General features: G+C 42.3%; 1 pseudogene; it reads left to right on the top strand.

Annotated features, from left to right (window-relative positions):
- LOC145401977 (maltase-glucoamylase-like) overlaps positions 1–18,469 on the top strand; it is a 189,263-nt pseudogene that overhangs the window by 151 nt on the left and 170,643 nt on the right.

The raw sequence follows: 18,469 nt of genomic DNA, 5'->3' as shown, positions 1-18,469 counted from the left end.
CTTCCCCGGCCCTGTCTCTAAATTAATAATCTGTCTCCTAATATATCCCTCCGCCTCCTGCTACTACCTGTCTAACTTCTTCTGTCCCTTCCAAGTATCCCCCATCTATCCGTTATTTCTGTCTGCTCCCCAGCCTGGCCAGAACCTATACGGCGTGCACCCCATTGTATCAGGTGATGGAGGAGGGAGGCTACTCTCTGCTGTACTCTGGGCTCAACAGCAACGCCATGGGTGAGACCAAGTACTTCAGTTACTCGCTTATTATGTCAAGCAATACTTCATCTGTCTTCGCTTTTCTGTTTTACTCCAGTAGTCTCCATTATCCAGCCTTGCTTCACGGGTTTTTACTTTTTCTTACGCCATTGCAGCTTTCAACCCGTCTTGCTTCATCAGTCATACTCTCTCATTTGGTCCTGTCCTGCTCCACCATTCCTGCCCTTTCTTTCACAATCACTTTTTTCTATCAGTCTTACTCCACCAATCTTAGTCTTGCTAATCCGAACTTTAGGGTGATATGTATTCATCGAGGGTACACTGAAAACCTAACTTTGGTACGCAAACACTCATAATATATAAGATTTGCAATGGGTTTTGTACATAAAAGGACCTGAACTCGCGAAGGGTAAAACTTTGCATATTCCTTATAAACCTCATACGCTTTTCGAAAAGATCTGATTGGGTAACCTTACAAGATATCATGGCTGTAACGTCACATCCACGCCTTCAGTTACGTAATGAGGCTTGAATGACCAGTGAGAACCATTTAATTGGTCTGTCAGATACACCAGTGACCCGTTCTTCTCACAGCTACAGTAAAACGAGGCTTGAAAGTCTCTCTGATGGAAATGATAATTGAGAAACGTCAATCCACCACATTTTTATTTATAGGGTTTATTAACGGTTCTTATATAGACCATTGTTGTTACTGTTAACCTAGACTGAAAAACAGCGGTTTTGCAAAGGATTTACGATGAGTTTATATTACGGATTTGGGCTTTGTGTAAGTTTTAGAACTCAATTCTTCTGAATTCTCTACATTCAGGCTTCGGCTTTGCCGATCATTCTCTGACTAAATATATCGACACTGTTTACTTATTCCCTAATTCTACTGACTATCAAAATTCTTCGACTATCTTATTTCTACGATGGAACACATTCTTATCCATTTCTCCTTTCTCCTGAAATATCCCATTCTAGGAGATTTCAATGTTCACCCACCACCTTTGGCTCTCCTCTAATTTCACTGATCCACCTGATGAACAAGCCTACACACCTTTCTGTCCTTAATGACCTACTGTAGAGAGCAGCTTGTACAGCACCCTGCCCTGTATCCCTGACCGCCTTGGAGAGAGCTCCAACATACTTTTTACCTCTTCCTTACAACTAATCCTTCTGCTTACATACTGTTAATCTTTTCTCTCCGTTGGGCTCCTCCGATCAACAACTCTTATCACCTTATCCTGTCCTATCGCACCGGTACGAGCCCTGTGGACCCTCCAAAGACCCTCTAATGAAACGTCATCTGTGGCACTTTCTTGAAGCTGCGGATAGGGGAGGCCCTCAGGCAAGTACTTCTTTTGGTTTTTCCATGGAATGATTATTGCTTCCCATGGCTGGGAGCCATCTGAGTGTGCCTTGCGCATGACAGATGTTATTCTCTCGGGCATGGAAGCACGCTTTACATTCATTTCTCTATATCCTTTGACTAATGCAAGAAAGCCTTGGTTTAGCTCACACATGTCCGAATAATGCTGTCCGGCAACAAGGAGAGGGCCTATAAAAGGTACTGGAGCCAACCCACCCCCTTAATCACATCTTTTATACGTTTCTGCCCGGAATCATGCTAAGTCTGTTCTTCGCTTCTGTTAAAAATAATTTCATCAGTACTTAATAATACTCTCAACTCTCCAACTCCAATTCTTCCACACTTCTTCGGCACCTTGCCAAAAAACCTTTCTTAACAACTTTACCTCATCATCCTTCCCTCCTCTTTTCTACTCTGATGGCTCTGTAGCTATTTCTTCTAACCGATAAAGCAGTAGATTTCTTCACTCCAGACATTCTCCTCCAATTCCAATCTTTAGACGATTCCGGTGCCTGTTCCTCCATTTACTTCCCCCCTCCTGACTTCCTCATGGCTGACATTAAAATTCTTCTTTCAGCTGATGTATTTTCTGCCATCACAGGCCTCAATACTAACAAGGCAAATGGTCCTCCATGGAGTCCCCTCCTGTTGTTCTCCAAGAACTGTGCTTCTGTGCATACACCTTGCCTAGGCAAACTCTTTCGTCTTAGTCTATCAACTTGTACCTTTCCTTCCTTGCTGGAAAGTTTGCTTTCTCATTCAGCCAGTCCTCAAAGAAGGGTGACTATACAACCCTCTAACTATTGTCCAATTATGTATCCTGTATCTCTAAAAGTTTTCAAGTCAATTCTTAAGTAGAAAAATGTTAAAGCCTCATTCCTATCACAACCTTCTTTCTGATCGTCAGTATGGGTTCCGTCAGGGACGCTCCACTGGCGATCTCTTTCTCACCTATCTTTCCAGACTCTATGGTCATCCTCCTTTCGGGACTTTGGCGAAAGCTTTGCCATTGCACTTGACATCTCAAAGGCTTTCTGATCAAGTCTGGTATAAATCTTTAATTTCCAAGCTGCTGTCTTGCGGTTTCTATCCTTCTATCTGTGCCTTCATCTATAAGTTTCCTTTCTGGTCAAACTTCCTATAGCCGCTATGTGTAGACGGCCATCGTTCTTCTCCTAGATCTATCAACAGTGGTGTTCCTCAGGGCTCTGTCCTATCATCAAATCTCTTGCCTTTATTCATCAGTGATCATCTAAGCTGTACATCTAACCCTATCCACTCATGCGTTGATGATTCCACCCTTGCCACCTTTCCATTCGGTTCCTGCAGCATCCATCTCTAGGAGTTACTTCTAACAAACAAGGGATGAGGCTATGCGGCACACCTAATGTCTGACTTGGCTCGTATCTCTGACTTTGGTAAAATAATCTTGTTGTTTTTAATGCATCGAAGACTCATATTTTTACATCTATGAACCCAACAAATCTTCTCCACAGGTGTACCCACTAATGATTAATAATATTCAGCTTAATCCTGCATCATCCTTGAACTTGCTTGGGGTTTCATTTACTCAGGGACTTATCTTGGAAAGATCATATTACATCTCTTGTAAAATCTGCTTCCAGGAGATTAGGTGTGCTTAAGTCGATTCCGTTCCTTCTTCACTCCTGCACAATTGTTGACCTCTATACAGGGAGTTTTATCCGCCCCTGTGAGAGTATAACTCTCATGTGTGGGGAGGTTCCCCACATACAGCTCTTCTCAATAGGGTAGAATCAAAGGCTTTTCTCTCATTAACTCTCCTCCTCTTACTGACTCCCAACAACCTCTGTCTCTTCGCCGCACTGTTGCATCTTTACCTCTTTTCTATGGTTACTTCAATGGTCGCTCGCTCCTCTGAACTGTCCGCATGCATTCCCCCCACCTCTTGGACAGGCACATAGCAATCCGTTTAGCAGCAAACTCTCATCCCTTTTCTGTCCAACTCTCTAATGCAAGAGTTAATCGTTGCTCCCAGTCCTTCATTTTATGCAACAGGTCAACTCTGGAACTGTTTGTCTCTGTCTGAATATCCGGCTTCCTATGATCTCCAGTCTTTTCAAACGCAGTGTGTCCAAGGTATTCCTCGAAATGAACGGATCTTGAATTTGAAACTCTCTCTTGTACTTTGTTTTTCTTTTGGAAGTAACAGTTATCGCGGACTCGTGGCCTTTAGTTCCTTCTTTTGAAAAAAAAAAAAAAAAAAAAGGCAACTTAACTATATACGGTTGGTATAAAAGGGTACGCGATTCCTAAAGCATTAGGAACCACTGTTAGAACCCAATATCCTACAACTGCTGTAGTGTCCAGCGGCATCCAGACGCAGTAGGAAATCAAGAAAACTAAAAAGTTGGAAAAAGCCAGAATCAAGAGGCAAAAGACGTCCGCCGTGAATAACAAGAAACGTGGGACTGGGATTATTAACTGCTTTCAGAGTACTTCTTCAGCTTGAAGAACCTAATCCCTTTTCTTTCATCACCTCAAACATTTCTCAGCAGTAATATGTTGCTAACATGGCTAAAACTGGTTCCAGTTCGTTCAAACAGCCAAAATTCGAGTAATCTCGGGCATTAAAGTCTATTGCTCCATCCAGTGTTATAATTTTAACACGTGTTTTGATATGGAAACTCCAGCTCGCATGAGTTACCTCGACTAGGCTCGAATAGAATCGTGCTTGGCCTCTGCCTATAAGTAAGAGATGTCACTGTTTAGGGTCAAGGTCTTTGCAATAAAACAAAAGTACAGCTTAGCTAATCCCATATGTAAAAGATATGGAAATATTGACCAGTTTAAGATGACGAATCTGTCATACATAACATCCTAACTCCAATTGCCTATAATTTTTACTCCGGATGAGGCTTGGACAAGAGAGAGGGAAAATTAAACACAAAAGTAGGGGGAGTATCAAAGCGGCCAAACAAGAACTGCCCTTCTGAACCCCTCCACCCCTTTCTCTGTCTGTCTGTCTGTCTGTCTGTCTGTCTGTCTGTCTCTCTCTCTCTCTCTCTCTCTCTCTCTCTCTCTCTCTCTCTCTCTCTCTCTCTCTCTTTCCTAATTCTCTGGCTTTTCCTTCTCTCAGTGCCTCGAGGTCCGTGTTTATCAGGTATCTTGACCAGGTGCAGGGTAAACTTTGTCGCATTTAACTATAATCAGAAATTGTTAGGCCCTTTTTAGCATATTTTCACTGTAATATTAATTTTAGTTTAGTTGTGCGGTATGCGGTAGCTGAATGAAGACAAAAATAATAAAAAGCAATCTACTGCACAGACGTAAGAAAATTCCAAAGTATTACAGTAAATTGGCTTCCCATTCCCTGACTCCACGAATGCCTCCTCCTTTATTTCCCAATCCTGCTTCCCTCACACATTCTCTTTCACATTACTTCCTCTATCCCTCTTTCTCACTAACCCTCACCTCCTGTCAGTGATCTGATACTCCTTCACTCACTCCTTAAATCCCTCTGACTCCCCTCGCCATCCTCTCAACCATTTTTGCTTCCCTCTATCACTCCCTCTCACTCACATTATTACCATCACATCCTCATTGCCTTCCTTCTCATTACTCCTTCCCACCTTCTCCCTCCCTCATTCTCTTATTGCTCACTTCCCCTTCGTTTAGTCTCTCTTTCCCACTCCATTTGTCAATCTCTCACTCCCTCTAACTCTTTTTCCCCATTTCATTCGCTCCCCATTTCATTTCCTCTATCACCCCCCCCCTACCACAGTCTCTCTCCCTCTCACTCTCTCTTTCGATCTCATTTTACCTTACTTTCACTCCCGGCTCCAACAGTCTCTCTCACTTCCTTCCCTGATGATTTTTATCTCACTTCATCTCTCCCTTTAACTCCCACAGTTCTTTTTAATATTTTTTCCTTTAATTCCGTTCATCTGTTCCCTCGATGTTTCACTCCCTTAGTATCTCTAACCTACCCCTTCCCACAGTCTCTCTCACTACCTCACACTTCTCTCTCCCTATGTCTGTGCCCACCTTTTTCACTCCCATCCCTCTCACTTCCACTCACTTATTCCATCTCCCTCCCGTTCCCTCCGCCCTTCTCCTTCCCACCCAGAGGCAGAGACCAATCTCCTTCCTGCCTTAATCCTGAGACCCATTAGTGGAATTCTAGACCTTAGTCTCAGTCAGGGTCAGGAAGAAACACATTGGTGTCCTGGCACTATGAAACGTTATGACCCTCGACCTTCAGTCTTGCCGAGCAGTACCACTCCCCCCCCCCCCCCTAGAAAAGGCTATCATTCCCTACGACGAAGTCTAGTCTCTGTGATGGAAAGGATAATAACAGTGATTTGATCTAGTTTATATAATACTGAGAAATATTTCCTACATACTGATGAGCTCGGGGCCTGCCCTTCGTGCCTTCTTTGGCCAGGGACCTGGAGTTTGGGTACTAGACACCCCTTCTGTCTGGGGTCGCTCTTTCTCTCTCACACTCCTCCCTCATTCTCTTTTGTCTCACTCCCATTCCACAGTCTCTCACATCCTCCCTCTCATTCATTCCGTCTCATTCCTCTCCTGGTTCTATCCAACTCCCCCAATCCTTCTCACTCTCTCCTCTCCTTTTCGCTGGTCATGCCCCTTTATTCTCCTCTATCTCCCTCACCACAGAGGCCGAGACCGACCCCTCTCCTGGCCTGACCATGCGAGCCATCGGTGGAATCATGGACCTGTATTTCTTCCTGGGTGACACCCCCTCCTCGGCCATCAAAGGTTATCTTGGGGCAGTGGGCTTTCCCATGTTGCCTCCTTACTGGGCCCTTGGATTCCAGTTGTGCAGGTGAGAAAGAGAGACCTTGTGTCATATATATGGCTATTCTGTTACGATGTAGGCACAAGATTAGCTAGATGCACCAGACTTATCTCAGACACATCCCAATCACGTCCTGAACGCACCCAAGCCGCACCTCCATTACCCCCCACCCTCGGCACCCTTCCTCATGAAGCCTGGATCCCATCCTTCAGGAAGATTCACGGACTCAGTCAGTGAGTGTCGCAGTTAGGCGCACACACTGGGTTTGTCCTCCTATCTGGGTGTGACAAAAATATCTCATCGTACTGACGAAGTTAACAATATCGAGAGGTGGTGAAGTGATAAGAAAGATGGACTATTCCCAAAAAGAGTACAAGTTTTATCCCAGGACTTTTATATATATATATATATATATATTTATATATATATATATATATATATATATATATGTGTGTGTGTGTGTGTGTGTGTGTGTGTGTGTGTGTGTGTGTGTGTGTATGTGTGTGTGTGTGTGTGTGTGTGTGTGTGTGTATGTGTGTGTGTGTGTGTGTGTGTGTGTGTGTGTGTATGTGTGTGTGTGTGTGTGTGTGGAGTGTATAGCAGTCGGGGGGAACAGACTAACTGATCATTGCGTGGTATTATGTTCGACAGAGGTGTAAAATTGATGGGTAAACAGAGGCAGGGAATGACAGGAGGATGCATTCCCTGCAATGAGAATAGAAAGTCGTCAGGAGAAAAAGAAACAGACGGATAAAGAAAGAAATGGAGGAGTTACTGAGAAGACTGAACTGGAGTAGAATGAGGAGGGGGAAGGCATGTGAGAGGTATTCACAGAAGAAATCTGCAGCACGTGAGACTGTGTGGAGTGAACAGAAAACGTAATGGGGTGAAAGGAAGAGCATGTTGAAATAAAGAGGTTAAACGAGCTGTGGAAGATAGTGCGAAAAAAGTCGATGAGGAGTTTAGCGGTAACCGAGTGCAAAATGGAGAGAACGAAAAAAAAAAAAATCTGTTTTGGAAGAAGGTCACAAAAGCAAAACAGGGTAATTAAGGAAGTAATGCAGGGGTGAAAGTTATAGATGGCAGAATGTTGGTGAAGGTAGGCGAGACAATGCGTGCATCGAAAGAACATTTTCAGGAATTGTTGATATAGAGAACGGAAGTAGCGTAAGCTTAAATGGTTTGAGACTGGTTGGTAGAAGATTAGCGAGAAGGGAGGAAGAGGTCAGAAGGACTGAAGCTGTTGAGGCAATGAAGAAAGCCTAAATGGGGAAGTCCAGGAATTGGTGGAGTGTATGGCGAAATGCTGAAATACGGTTGATAAATAGTGACAGAATGGATATGGAAGATGTGCGGACTGGTCTTCCACCTACCCTACATACCTATCTCCAGCTTTACACACGTACGTTCTACCATATATACCTCTCCATCTATCCTACACACTTACCCAGCATACCTGCCTCTTACCCTACATACCTGCCTCCTATCCTAAATACCTGCCTCCTACCCTACACACTTACCTTCTACCCTACACACGTAACTTCTGCATGCACTACCTTATGTACCTAATTCCTACACTACACACCTACCTTTTACCTTACACACCTGCCTACGACACTACGCGCCTAACCTCTGCATTACTGTACGCATCTTTTTTACACATCTGCTCTAATCACCTGCCCCCAGTTCTGTACACTTGTCTTATACCTGTACGTTACACTCTTGCCTCTTAACCTACACACCTGCCTACACATCCAACCCCTCACCCATCTCCATACATGCCCATCACACACGCTCTATTCACGTGCAATTTGCCGGCAGGTACGGCTACAACACCTTAGACAACCTGAAGGCGGCCGTCTCACGTACCCGTCGTAATGGACTCCCTCAGGTTAGTCCTGACTATCTATGTATGTATCTAAGTCTCTCTCTCTCTCTCTCTCTCTCTCTCTCTCTCTCTAATATCAGTCTTTGCATTATGTTAGTTTTTCTCACAAGGCTTTTGTCAGTTCTTTCCACAGGTCAGTGTTTGCCGTGTTTAAATCTTTTGGCAGGAAACATGTGGTTTAGTTTCAGCAGCAGAAATACCTTACCGATGCAGTTCCTCTTCCCGCTGGTTTCTCTATATTTTCTAAGAATTGTTATGGTGGTAAATGATTATTAACCACTGATTTAGCTTTCGCTGTTGTTTTTATCAATGTTCATTTCGTTTCACTCTTGTTTATTCCTCAGGCTTAATGACAGACATTCTAAATCCTACTCAGATCTTGGGATGATTATTATTCCTAGCCTTACTTTACATATTCATAATCTACACTTACGTAACTTAAGCTATCAAACCTAACATAACGATATAACGTAATCTAGTAAAAAAAAAAAAAAAAAAAGCTAACCAAACTCAACCGCACCAAAGCTAACCAAACCAAGCCAAATCGAACCTAAACAAACCTAACCTAAACAAATCTAAATTGATCTTATTTATGCGTAAACTAATCCAGTCTGACCTAACCAACAGCTGATTTAACCAAACACACGGAAATGGAAAATCAAATGAATTTCTTTGCAGGTGAGTAACTCATAGTAAGTGTTGGCCATTACGCCCAAGAAACAACACGCACCGAGAAAGCAAAACAGATAAAAACAGGAAAAGAAAATTTTCACGAAGCAATTGTTAACCGCCATAAAAATAATTAATCAGGAAAATATGGAAGGAAACTGTAAGGATAAGAAGTGAACTGGTAAGATTTTTCTGCTGCTTGAATTAAACAGTATATTTACCGTTTTTGTTAATGTCAGCTTTCGTCTTATTGCCTTTTAGTTTACAGCAGTTCTTGCCATACGTCAGTTTTCGCAGTATGTGTTTTTGCCATATGTCAGTTTTTTCTCTGTATGGCAATTTTTCCCATATAATCTTTAGCCTGTTACTCTCTTGAACCTGAGGTTGTAATTTTCATATTCTTGCTGCTGCCAAGCGATTTTTATTTAGCTTTGAGGTTGATCTCTCTTGAAGGAGTTAAAGAAGGCTAAATTTAACCCCTCCAGTCTGAAAAATCTAATCCCAAGGCGAAAGAAAGCGTCTAAGAGATAGCAAGAATAAATTAAAGCCAACATCCCAAGGCTGAAGGAGTTAACCACAGCTGTTCTATTTTTGTGTTTTTTATCCTACCTGATCCATTTATAATTGTTGAAAACTGAGGTACTATGATGATGATGATGATGATGACGATGCTGCTGCTGTTGCTGCTGCTGCTGCTGATGATGATGATAAAGACGTTTTCTGGTTTTGGGTCCCTCCCACCCTATTAATAATACCGGGAACAGGGTTAGCTTGATGATAATGAAGATGTTGATGGTTAAACTTTGCTTTTCCCCCCTCTCCTTTTTCTGGATCCTGTACACTTAATTTGCAAAAGTAAGAACAAAGCATGATCGTAATGGTGATGGTGCTCTGATTTTGGACCCCCTCCCCCGTTTTTCTGTTTTACCATCCTGTCCATCAGTAGATAACAATGGGGACGGAGACAGCTTGATGTTACAAGTGTTAATAGTTTGACCCGGGCTCGCAAAGCCAAAGGGTTGACACACACACACACACACACACACACACACACACACACACACACACACACACACACACACACACACACACACACACACACACACACACACATATATATATATATATATATATATATATATATATATATATATATATATATATATATATATATATATATATACAACAACATATCAGAGGCTAAGGTCACAGAGGTAGATCAGTGTTTGACCTAGCAATTTCACCTTGAATGGTTCGTATTCGATTTACATCAAACTTAATGAAGGTGATGAGGGTAAGGCAAGAACGAACAGATGTATTTTAAGAAAAGTCAGTCAAAGGTCAGTGTCACATGGCAAGGCCAAACTTGACCCGTCTGTTTGTGTGTGAATAAAATTGACTAAGACAGTTTTTATCTGATCTGGACCAAACTTAATGGAATGGTTGAAGATCAGCTAATGGTTCGACCTACTGCTTTCCCTAACACTGAGGCAAAGGTCACGCAATGTCGACTTAAACAGTCTTTATCCGATTTTAACCAAATTTTTTGGAAGGTTTAAGGGTAAGGCAAAGCTAAAGGGATTCGATTTTCGGAACGATCAGTCAGAAGTAAAGGTCACGGGGAGAAGTTAAAGACCAAGGTCACACGGAGAAGTCAAAACCAAGGTCACTGGGCAAGGTCAACCTATCTGTACTAAAGCTGATGGAGGGGTATGTGATCATTTAATGAAGTAATTTGAGTATGAGAGCCACTGGCCGAAGATGGAGGTCATAGAGCAAGGTCAAATATTTGGCCATAAGTCCAGGTAAGGGCGGGTTTTGCATTCTTAGTGGTTTTCCGATTAATTTTGTGTTTTCCCCTTTTCCTGTTTTTCGGTCCTGTCTGTTTATAAGCATGTCAGTAAACATAGCATGATGATGATGGTGGTGATGATGGTATAATAATGTATTTTCCATCTTCCTGTTTCTGGCTCCCATCCATCTCGTTTATGATAGTGGTAACAAGGTTAATATTATTATTATTATGACGTTCAGAGTTTTCGTACTTGTTTTTCTTTTCTATATTAGTGGAAAAATAGTTAGCATGAGTTTTATAATGGTAATGAGTGAACGTTTTATGTCTGGCAACTGGTTAATGGAATGAACTTAATAATGGAATTTGAATGTGATGTAATAAATATATTTGCTTTCTGTTCAATTAAAGCTCTAAACTGTAAATATCCGCCTAAAAATTTTGTTAATTCACCTTTTGTAGAATAAGTGTTTGCTCATATGCTCAAATATACAGTATATTGTGCATCCATTGCACATTACATATTCTTCCTAATATATGCTTTAAAAAATTACCCAAGAAAAACTCATTTTTTATTCAAATTTCTTACAAGCCTCACTATTCACTTCCAAAGCCTTCTCACACATGTACCCGTACGTAAAGCACCGGGTGGGGGTGGATCATTTCTCCAGCGAAGAATGTGATATTCCTTGGTCTTAAGAATCAAACTGCCTTTCAGACTTGTAAAACATGGCTTTATTACGTATATTAGATCTGTCTGTCCATGTCAGATGTGTGCAGGCTTACTGCTACAGTACATATGAGTACATACAAAATCAAATACTGCAGTCTAAGAGGTCATGTTCTGCCACTTTAACCCAGCTATCAACGTTGCAAGCCATTTAAGAACGCTATGATCACTAACAGCTGTAAAAACTGTATGTACCTTGTAAATCTTTAGTATGTGGATTAATTTACAACAAATATCTCCAGTATTCCATCCATCATTAAACTCTTTGTTGGCCTTTCGGGAGTTCAGAGGCCAAGAGCTAAGTTATTCAGTCCATACGTTTATAGCGATAGTGCGGAGTTGCTCGTCCATCAGTGGCATTACGTATGCAACAAACTCCCAATCAGTCGTTGGATTTAAACCCTTACGCGTCACATCCTGTTGGAACATCTTTGCTTACTAGATCACCCGGCGCTACTTTGTTGGTTATGTGGTTGCCACGTAGCGTAGTAAATAGTTTCTTACAGTAGAGGAATCCGTTTAGTTTGTCACTACGTAACATCACATGGAGTGAGTGGATGACGGTGCATCCACCTACCTCATGGTTGTCCAACAAGTGGTGGATGCATCTCTTGGTGCATGGAGTCTCAACAGGAGGTGCGTAGACGGCTCCTAGGATGCAGCAATATTTTATACCTTGGTTGAATCCGATATTCGATAATCTATAATATAGAATATGTAATATAATTCGATTATGATATAGAGCTGTCACATCAAGCAGTTTTTCTTATGCAAGGAAGAAGGAACCAAAGGCCAGGAGCCCGCAAGATTGTTCCCTTCAAGAAAAAACAAAAACAGGATAACAGAGAGCCAAATTCAAGATTCGTTCATTTCGATGCCTGGACACATTGTTTGAAAGACTGGAGATCATAGGCAGTAGGAATTACAAACAGAAAGAGACAGTTCCAGAGCTGACCTGTTGCTTATATGAAGGACTGGGAGTAACAGTTAACTCTGTATTAAAGAGCTGGACAGAAAAGGGATGAGAGTTGGTTGCTAGACGGGTGCTACGTGCCCGCAATAGTGGTGAAGTGATTCAAGCAGGCAGTTCAGAGGAGAGGTGACATTGAAGTAGCGAAAGAAAAGAGACAAAGATGCAACAGTGAAACGAAAAGACAGAAGTTGGAGGGAGCCAGTAAGAGGAGGAGAGCTAATGAGACGAAAAATCTTTCACTCCACCTTGTTGAGAAGAGCTATTTCTGGGGAGCGTCCCCACACATGAGAGTTGTATTCTACGCAGGGGTAAATGAAACCCGTGCATAAAGTCAACAACTTCGACTATCTTACTTCTATGATGGAACACATTCTATCCATTTCTCCTTTCTCTGAAATCTCCATTCCAGGAGATTTCAGTGTTCACCACCACCTTTGGCTCTCCTCTCCTTTCACTGATCCACCTGGTGAACAAGCCTACATCTTTCCTATCCTTAATGACCTAGAGCAGCTTGTACAGCACCCTACCCGTATCCCTGACCACCTTGGAGAGGGCTCCAACATACTTGACCTCTTCCTTACAACTAATCCTTCTGCTTACACTGTTAACCTTTCCTCTCCGTTGGGCTCCTCCGATCACAACCTTATTACCTTAACCTGTCCTATCGCTCCGGTACGCCCTGTGGACCCTCCAAAGAATCGTCGTCTGTGGCATTTTGGAGCCGCAGATTGGGAGGCCCTCAGGCAGTACTTCTTTGATTTTCCGTGGAATGATTATTGCTTCCATGGCCAGGAGCCATCTGAGTGTCCCTTGCGTATTACAGAGGTTATTCTCTAGGGTATGGAAGCATACATTCCCTTCTCATATACTTTGACTAATGCAAGAAAGCCTTGGTTTAATCACACTTGTTCTAATGCTGTCCACAACAAGGAGAGGGCCTATAAAAGGTACTGGAGCCAACCCACCCACGAATCACATCTTCTTTATGTTTCTGCCTGGAATAGTGCTAAGTCTGTTCTTCGCTCTCCTAAAAATAATGTCATCCGTACTAAATGCTCTCAACTCTCCAACTGGAATTCTTCCTGCTTCTTCTGGCACCTTGCCAAAATCCTTTCTAACAACTTCACCTCATCATCCTTCCCTTATCTTTTCTGTTCTGATGGCTATGTAGCTATTTCTTCTACTGATAAAGCATGTGTCCTTGCTCAGACCTTCTCCTTCATTTCCACCTTAGATGATTCTGGTGCTGTTCCTCCATCATTAACCCCCTCAGACTTCATCATGGCTGACATTAAAATTTCTTTAGCTGATGTATTTTCTGCCATCACTGGCCTCAATACTAAGAATGCATATGGGCCTGATGGAGTCCCTCCTTTTGTCCTTAAGAACTGTACCTTCTGTGCTTACATCCTGCCTAGGTAAACTCTTACGTCTTTGTCTGTCAACTTGTACCTTTCCTTCTTGCTGGAAGTTTGCTCTCATTCAGCCAATCACAGAGAAGGGTGACCATTCCGAACTCTCTAACTATCGTTCAGTTTCTTTAACATCATGTTTCTCAAAAGTTTTCGAGTCAATTCTTCATAGGAAAATTTTAAAGCATCTTTCCAATCAAAACCTTCTTTTTGATCGTCAGTATGGGTTCCGTCAGGGACGCTCCACTGGCGATCTTGTCACATACCTTTCAGACTCCTGGTCATCCTCATTTCGGGACTTTGGCGAAAGCTTTGCCATTGCACTTGACATCTCAAAGACTTTTGATCGAGTCTGGCATAAATCTTTAATTTCCGAACTGCCCTCTTACGGTTTCTATCCTTCTATTTGTGTCTTCATCTATAGCTTCCTTTCTGGTCGTTCTATACCCGCTGTTGTAGACGGCCATCGTTCTTTTCCTAGATCTATCAACAGTGGTGTTCCTCAGGGCTTTGTCCTATCACCAACTCTATTCTCTTTATTCATCAATGATCATCTAAGCTGTACATCTAACCCTGTCCACTCGTACGCTGATGATTCCACCCTTCACCTTTCCATTCGGTTCCTGCAGCATCCATCCCAGGAGTTACTTCAACAAACAAGGGATGAGGCTATGGCACACCTAATGTCTGACTTGGCTCGTATCTCTGACTGAGGTAAAAATAATCTTGTTGTTTTTATTGCATCAGAAGCTCCGTTTTTACACCCATCAACCGACACAATCTTCCACAGGAGTACCCATTATTGTTTACTAATATCCAGCTCAATCCTGCATCATCCTATGTAAACATGCTTGGGGTTTCATTCACACGGGACATATCTTGGAAAGATCATATTGCATCTCTTGCAAAATCTGCTTCCCAGAGATTAGGTGTGTTAAGGCGACTCCGTACCTTCTTTACCTCTGCACGGTTGTTGACTTTATACAGGAGTTTTATTCGCCCCTGTTTAAAGTACAACTCTCATGTGTGGGGAGGCTCCCCACATACAGCTCTTCTCAGTACGATGGAGTCGAAGGCTTTTCGTCTCATAACTTTCCTCCTCTTACTGGCTCTCTTCAACCTCCGTCTCTTCACTGCACTGTTGCATCTTTATCTCTTTTCTATCGCTACTTCAATGATCACTGTTCCTCTGAACTGTCTGCATGCATTCCTCCACTTCTACGATGGGCACGTAGCACCTGTCTAGCAGCAAACTCTCATCCTTTTCTGTCCAACTCTCTAATGCAAGAGTTAACCGTTACTCCCAGTCCTTTATTTATGCAACAGGTCAACTCTGGAACTGTCTCCCTCTGCCTGTATTTCCTACTTCCTATGATCTCCAGTCTTTCAAATGCAGTGTGTCCAGGCATCTCGACATGAACTGATCTTGAATTTGGCTCTCTTTCGTATTGTTTTTGTTTTTTCTTGGAAGGAACGGTTTGCGGGCTCCTGGCCTTTCGTTTCTTCTTTCTTGTATTTCAAAAAAAAAAAGAAAAAATGTGCAGGGGTAAAGAAGGCACGGAGTTGGCTAATTGCACCTAATCTCTTGGAAGCAGATTTTACAAGGAATGTAATGTGATCTTTCCAAGAAAAGTCCCGAGAGAATGAAACCCCAAGCAAGTTTAAGCATGATGTAGGATTAAGCTGGATATTATTAAACATTAGTGGGTACTCCTGTGGAAGATTTTGTTGGGTAGATAGGTTAAGAACTGAGTTTTTGATGCATTAAAAACAACAAGATTACGTTTATCCCAATCAGAGATATGATCCAAGTCTGAGTTTGTTGAAGTAATTGCTGAGATGGATGCTTCAGGAAGCGAATGGAAAGGTGAAGGTTGGAGTCATCAGCGTAGGACTGGATAGGGTTAGATGTACAGATTAGAAGGTCATTGATGAATAAAGGAAGAGTTGGTGATAGGACATGATAGGACAGAGCCCTGAAGAACAACACTATTGATAGCTCTAGAAGATCGGTGGCCGTCTACAACAGCAGCTATAGAACGACCAGAAAGGAAGTTAGAGATCAAGGCACAGATGGAAGGATAAAAACCGTAAGAGGGCAGTTTGGAAATTAAAGATTTATACCAGACTCGATCCTAAGCCTTTGAGATGTCAAGTGCAATGGCAAAGATTTCGCCAAAGTCTCGAAAGGAGGATGACAAGGAACCTGAAAGGTAGGTGAGAAAATCCCCAGTGGAGTGTCCCTGGCGAAACCGGTACTGACGATAAGTAAGAAAGTTGTGATGGGGAAGATGCTTAATTTTTATCTTTTTGTTAACAATAGAATATAAAACTATCGAAACACTGCATGTTAATGCAATTGAGCGATAGTTAAATGGGAATGGTCACCCTTCTTCGGGACAGGCTGAATGAGAGCAAACTTCCAGCAAGAAGGAAAGGTACAAGTTGACAGACAATGGTGAAAGAGTTTACCTTGGCAGGGAGTATGCACAGTAACACAGTTCTTGAGGACAACATGAGGGACCTCGTCAGGCCCATATGCCTTGTTAATACTGAGGCCAGTGATGGCTAAAAATACATTAATTGAAGAAATTTTAATGTCAGCCACGAGGAAGTCAGAGGAAGGGAAGTGATGGAGGAACACCACAGAAATCGCTTAAGGCGGAAAGGGAAGAGAAAGTCTGAGCGAGGAGATCTGCTGTATCAGTTCAAGAAATGTAGTAGCTTCAGAGCCATCAGAGTGGAAAAGAGGAGGGAAAGATGATGAAGTAAAGTTGTTAGAAAGGCTTTTGGCAAGGTACCGAAAGGAGCGGGAAGCATGAGTTGGAGAGTTTAGAGCATTTAGTATGAATGAAATTATTTTTATATAGCAGAGCGAAGAACAGTCTTAGTGGGGTTCTGTGCAGAAGCATAAGAGAGATGATTTTCATGGATGGATTTGCTCCAGTACCTTTTGTAGGCCTTCTTGTGGGCAGCATTAGGACAAGCGTGATTAAACGGAGGCTTGTTGCTACCCTGCTTTTGTCGCTACTTACGTATGTGAGACCGGCTTCTCCACTCTTCTGAACATAAAATCTGAGTATAGGAACCACCTCGACTGTCAACATGACATGTGCTTTGCACTTTTAACCACTCTTCCATGTTTCAAATTGCTCATGAGCAAAATGCAAAACCAGAAGTCGCACTGTAGTGTATGTTTTTTCTGCTAAACCTAAAGGACTCACATGTTTTAATAACTTCAGCCAGTGAAGATTTTTTTTTTTTTTACGCTTTTAAATATATACGGTACATACTTTTGTGTTTCCAGAGTGCGTAACTGAGTTCTACAAATTTTCAGTAAACTGTGAAATTTCTGGACGCTATGACAACTTTTTTTAAAGTTAAAAAAAAAAAAAAAGAGATGGGGTGTGTACAGTAGGTTGGGATACATTTGGTCTGGGGTTGGAGAAGCTAAATAAAAGGTTAGACCACCCTGACCTGTCACACCTTTAAAGTGCGCTATGCATTGAATTATAGTATGTCCTAGACAGCACGTAATATATGCTGACATGTAAAAAACGCTAGGTTTGTTAATCCTTTTCTATCAAATGATGCACATTGTATTTCCGTGTTGCTGTGCCCAGGTTATTTTATTTAACTTAGGAATGTTTCTTTAGTTGGAAATCTCTCTCTCTCTCTCTCTCTCTCTCTCTCTCTCTCTCTCTCTCTCTCTAGGGGAATAGCACCGTCATGGCAAGACTGAAATGAAAGATAAGTCACCAGAGTTCAGGAAGGCCTAATCTGATGCCTGGCGACGGTCATGTGGACAGACAAATTTCTCCGAAGTATCAGTCTTTCTTTAGACAACGACACGCAACCGTCTAATTTAAAATCCAGGTGTCTATTGCATTTCTAGGCAAGGTATTAAACTGGGTCATATTTTTGCAGGATGTGCAGTACGCAGATATTGACCACATGGACCGCAGGATGGACTTCACCTACGACAAGGTCAGTTGGGCGGGCCTACCAGACTACATCAGGGAGGTCAAAAAAACAGGCTTGAGGTTCATAATTATTCTTGACCCCGCCATCAATGCCGAGGTTAGTGGATTTCTTGATCGTTACATCTTTCCTTATTAATAATTTTTCTTAATGCGGTATGCCTGTTAATAGCGAAGATAAATACCCTGCACAAATTCCCTATATGATATGAACAGCATATTCATTACTGTAGACACGAGATCATAAAGCGAAAGCCAGGCACCGATTTTTGGCAGTCATTAGCAACCTTTAAGGCGTCATTATTGTGTTCAATCTCTCTCTCTCTTTCTCTCTCTCTCTCTCTCTCTCTCTCTCTCTCTCTCTCTCACACACACACACACACACACACACACACACACACACACACACACACACACACACACACACACACACACACACACACACACACACACACACACACACACTCTATATCTCTAAATCTCTACATCTCTTGCAGCTGAGTGAGACAGAGTACCCGGTGCACGCCAGAGCCCTGGAGAAGGACGTGTACATTAAGTGGCCAGAGGAACAAGAGCCAAGTGAAAATTATGGAGCTGGTGACATTATGCTGGGATACGTGAGTTGCACTGGGGTGG

The sequence above is a fragment of the Coenobita brevimanus genome, chromosome 57 (genome assembly GCF_032717465.1).
Source record: "Coenobita brevimanus isolate Jiangsu-jjx chromosome 57, ASM3271746v2, whole genome shotgun sequence".
Taxonomy (NCBI): Eukaryota; Metazoa; Arthropoda; class Malacostraca; order Decapoda; family Coenobitidae; genus Coenobita; species Coenobita brevimanus.
Note: the sequence above shows the minus strand (reverse complement) of the source record. Positions and strands in the feature narration are given on the sequence as shown.